We start from the raw sequence: 5504 nt of genomic DNA on the forward strand, positions 1-5504 counted from the left end.
GTATTTTAAGTACTATAACTAACTTATGTGAAAACTAAAAGACCTTTACTGGTAAGGTAATAATTACCGAGTGTATACATTAAGGTTATATATAATTGAGATTTTATAGACTTAGAATTGGTGATTTTCACCCTACATCCTGTTCCTTGTTTGGTTGTGGTTTTAGAGTAGAGTCACTTATTCGAAGGTCTATTTGATCAGGATTATATATAATTTGTATACACTAAGTGATTATAGAAAGACCCGGTAAGGATCATCCTCGTAAAGTTTATTTTTAATAAAAATATTTTATTAATCTCGTAGATTTTTTAGACATTCTTATTCTCGCAAGAACAACATAGGTAGATGTAACCACTCCATCACAACGGTCAACAGAGGAGTTGAGGTAGAACCAAAAGAGGGTTCACGAGGAGGATTCCGTGAAAGAATTAGACAAAGAGAAAGTCACTAGAGAGATCGTTAACAAACCTTACCCTATAAGAAATAAACTAGAGAGCACCTTATATGTCATACTAATAACTAACAAATTAATATAACTTAGTGAGTTAGTGACTAACTACTCACAATATGTGTTAAATTACCGTACCTTTCGTCACAACTAGTAACAATAAAATCAAGTGAGATACTTCCTTCCAAAATCTATGAAACCCGATCAATTTAAGATTTCAATATCTATATCCTACTTTGTTAAACTTAACGTCTGAACAAAACCTATTAGTACTCTCTACCATGAATACATCATAGGGATGTAGGTCAAAACATTGAGAACCACACAACAAAACGAGAAATTTATATGTATATATAAACAGATAAAGTACAACTAGCAATGACCTTAGTTACTTATGATTTCATGTCACATCATGTAACATAATTATGTCTTCACATGGAAATAAGCAGCCAACCAATGAAACGCCATTTCTACAGATAGATTCTGCTAATTTCCAAGCTGCGGTTACGGACGCTGTAACAGCCGTCATGACATATTTCAATGCAAATAACGCTGGTAAAAATGGAAATGGTGTAGACAATTCAAATCGTAATAACAACCTAGGAAACCAACGAGTATCTACCTACAAGAATATCCCAACCCACAAACCTGAAAACATGAAACAAAAGTTCCGGAACGAAAAAGGAAGTAGTTCAACACGAAGACCTACCAAAAAGCAACAAGCATGAACAATCCATACTCCCACCAACCCTACTACCCTAACACCGATAACACCGTATTTAGGAAACCTCCGACACTGCAACAAGTGCGACTACCATCATAATGGAGTCTGCCGGGAGTTGAATTGCAAAAGGTGCAACACGAAAGGGCACACTGCCTGCTTCTATAGGACTAGTGGAACACCTCACTTCAACCACCAATGTTGGAGTAAGTCCAATATGCCATTTATGTGGTGGAATGGGACATTTCAAAAGAGATTGTCCAACAGAGAAGAATGACGGAGGAGCGAGAGGAGTTTAATGATAGGACATAAAGGAGCAACGAGGAACCTTCTAGGATTTTGGTACGTTATCTAAACAACAATAATTAAACATCGAATTTTCACAAAAAATATTTGACAATTAAAATTAAAAATCATAAGTTAACACATCGTTCATATAAAAACTAAGAAACATTGCAGGTAAGCTATGATGGCTTAGTGTATACATTAGGATTATTTATAATTAAGATTTGTAGGCATAGAGTGAGTGATTCGCCTTATTTCCTGTTCCTTGTATGGTTGTAGATTTAGGGCAGAGTTACTCAGTCGACCGTCTTTCCAATCTTAATTATACATGACTTGTATAAACCAAGCGATCATACTAGGACCTTGTAGGGATTATATTATGAAAGTTATTTATTTCCAATTACCAGAACACTCATACTGCTAATATTCGTTAAATGCGGTACAAAATGTTCGCAGTAGTAATAACAAGGATAAAACTGAAAACATATATATAGAATAATTCATCGTTCTAACAAATCACATCTTTCAAATCTACTTAACATCTGTTGTGATAAGAAGTTATGATGTCGTTCTTAGAAATGGATTGGTTTGGTCCTCCCCATACCAATTTCCTATGCCAGATAATGACCCTTTGCCTTAAACGACCGTCTAACAAAATTCTTTCAATCTATAACGACAAACTCAACACGAACCACAGAAACGTCTCTCGCTTCAAAACCTCAGAAGTACCCATGCGAGGGGTACCACACCTTCCTAGCTTATTCCGTAGACAAGAAACTTAAAGTGAAAAACACCGATGATGTTCTGGAAGTCCGTGACTTCCCGAAGTATTCCCAGCAGACCTTTTGGAAATACCACATATGCAGCAAGTCAAGTTCAAGCACAGAGGCTAGGGACAAATATGGTTAACCTATCACTGTTAAGTGAATACGTGAGAGTGGTATATAATTAAGATTCTATAGACCTAGGATGTGTGCTTCCGCTCTATCTCCTGTTCCTTGTCTAGTTGTGGACCTGGGGTAGAGTCGCACATCCGACCGTCTTATTAATCATAATTATATATGACTTGTATGCACGAGGTAAGGATAGATGGACCAGATATAAATCCTACTATGAACTTCAGGACAAAGCTGCCTAGAGCTACGAGTAGACATCCTACCAGTTGGATAAACGTAGTCAAATAAGCCAAACCCGTACACTCTCCACCAATCAGGACAAAAGACCAGATATAACTGAAATACTTAGCTCTTTGTTAGTTCCTAGTAGACACTCAGAATTCGAATTTTGGGACGAAATTCCATCCAACGGGGGGATAATGTAACACCCCTTTATTTTCTATCGTGTAAAAATCCATAAAAGTCAACTTAAGTCAAACATATCAAACTAAAGTCAAACTTGAATCAACTAAAGTTCAACTTATTATTTTGAATTTTCTTATTAAGGTTGGTTTGATAACCTTTATTTGTTTAAAAGCTTTTTATTTGAAGTATTGCTTAACTTAGAAGAGTAGTGCTAATCCGAGAAGTCTCGCATGAGCAGTAAGCCTTTGGACCGTAAACGGCTTCCGAGCCGCAAACCCTCACTGTTTCTTCTTTTCTTTTCTTCTCATCGGACCGCAAACGAAGGGAACCGCAAATCGAAGAGAGTCGCAAAAAGTTCACAACCGTGAACTTCTCGCAGCCGCAAACTCCCCTTGCAGCCGCAAACCCGAGGATCTTATCTCCTCAGGAAGTGTTTATAGCCGGAAACTCCTGTATATATATATATATATATATATATATATATATATATATATATATATATATATATATATATATATATATATATATATATATATATGTTTGACTAATTTTTCCTTCATTCTACACTTCTTAGCCGAAAACTCAAGATCCTCTCTCAAGTATCATCAACCGAAATTCCTCCTCTCTCCTCAAGAACATGAGAAACTTCTTCTTTTCTTGAATTTCATGTGAAATTCTCTTGAATTCAACTTAGAATCTTGCAAGGATCATACCTTGATCTTGTAATCAACTTACAAACACCTTCTAATCATCCTATATTTGGCCGAAAGCACATAAAATACTAGTTTTCACGAAGAACACGAAGAACGCGAAGAACACGAAAAACATACAAACGATATTCTAAGTATTATAGTAAGTCTTATTAGGATAATTAAGAGTTGTTTAACACTTTAGAGATTATTATAACGTCTAATTTATACTTAATTTTGACATTAATATAAATTAGGATTCGAGTTTTGTCACAAGTGCTAACTTGTGGATTTAGCTATACGACACCGTATCATCAACCGGTAATTCACAAAAGGTGAGTTCATACCCCCATATTTTTCCAAGATTTTTCAATGTTTTTAAGGGTGGGAAATACAAATAAAACACAATAAATTTTGTGTTTTAAAATATAATTTACTTATTATGTTTTTCTTACCATCAATTTGTATTTAAACGTGAAACTTGTTAAAACACGGAAATAAACTTATAAACTATAATAAGTATAGTTTATGGATCATATGAACTATTTTACAAAGTCCATGTTAAAATATTGAAATAGACTTATAAACTATAATAAGTATAGTTTATGGAACACTGGGATCTTTTTACATAATTACCTGTTATTTATAAAAAGGTTTTCGTATTATTACTTGTAAAGTCGTTGATCTAGTTTGTGAGACACGTCTTCGTGTACTTACCTAAGTACCAGTGGAAGTCTACCTTTATGAACCAGAGTCTCCCGGAGGGAGAACTTGAGTTTTTGTATAGATCTATATAGGACCGACAATCCCTCACCTCTATTGTTAGCAACAGTTGCACCGGCAGGTCTGTGGGTGACAAACGTCATAAACGATATTGGCATCCGATTCACGTCGTATCAATTAGTATGGTCATAAGAAATCACAAGGAGAAAATAACGACATATTTACGTAGTAATATACTTTTTCTTAAACAATCTCAAGAGATACTAACTATATGATTACTAAGCATATACAATAGGTTTAGATAAAATTGAAGTCTGGTAGACAGTGGAATGTGTGAGTTTCGCCTTACTTTCTGTTCCTGTTTGGTTGTGGGCTTAGGGCAGATTCACCCATTCAATTGTCTGTTCGATCTCGGTTATATACAACTCGTATGTATTAGGTGATCATATAAGGGTAGTACCGTCGCATCAGGTTTTCAGGGCAAACAAATCTTCAGCCAGTTTAACTTATTAACAAAACTAAATATCATTAAAGTAAGTATAGTAATTATACTTGTGCTTTTCAGATCTTGGAACGATTAAGACTACACATCGGTTTTATAGAAAATCTAGGATTTTCTATGATAAACATCGTTATTTCAAAGGTAAACAGTTTTCGATAGAAGTTTCTGAAAACAATAACAATTATCACTGAAAACAACGTTTTACAATAGAGTAAGTGGAACTAGGAACTTATTTAAAAAAGGTTTAATACTTATTATCAAGCTAGTATAACATAAAGGACCTTTAATGGTTAATTCTATAATTTCTTAGTTTATACATCAGAGTTATATATAAGTAATATCCGATAGGCAGTGGAATGCGTGACTTCCGCCTTACTTCCTGTTCCATGTTTGGTTGTGGGCTTAGGGCAGATTCACACATTCAAATGTCAGTTCGGTATTAGGTTATATATCGCTAATATAAGTTAAGTGATTGCAGAAGGAACTATTGTGGTTACCATTCTACTAAAGAAAATATAGGATTTTCTGGAGGAACAGGCGAACTTTTCCAAAGAACAAAGACTATACTTTTTATAACAAAAATACTTATGAACTCACCAACTTTAATGTTGACACTTTTTCAAACAACTTGTATTCTCAGGAATGTTAGTAGACAGGTACCTCTCAGGTGTTGTGAAGACGGAGCTTTACGTCTTAACTTTTGTTGTAAATTTAATGTTATTCAAGTAATGTTTTGAACACAATGTAAATGTTATATTATCAATACGATGGTTGTTGTTACTTTGAATACTATGATGCATGTTTTGTGATACTTAATATGAAGTCATCCACCCCC

This window comes from Lactuca virosa, chromosome 8, assembly GCF_052849685.1.
Source record: "Lactuca virosa cultivar CGN04683 chromosome 8, Lactuca_virosa_CGN04683_v6, whole genome shotgun sequence".
Classification (NCBI taxonomy): domain Eukaryota; kingdom Viridiplantae; phylum Streptophyta; class Magnoliopsida; order Asterales; family Asteraceae; genus Lactuca; species Lactuca virosa.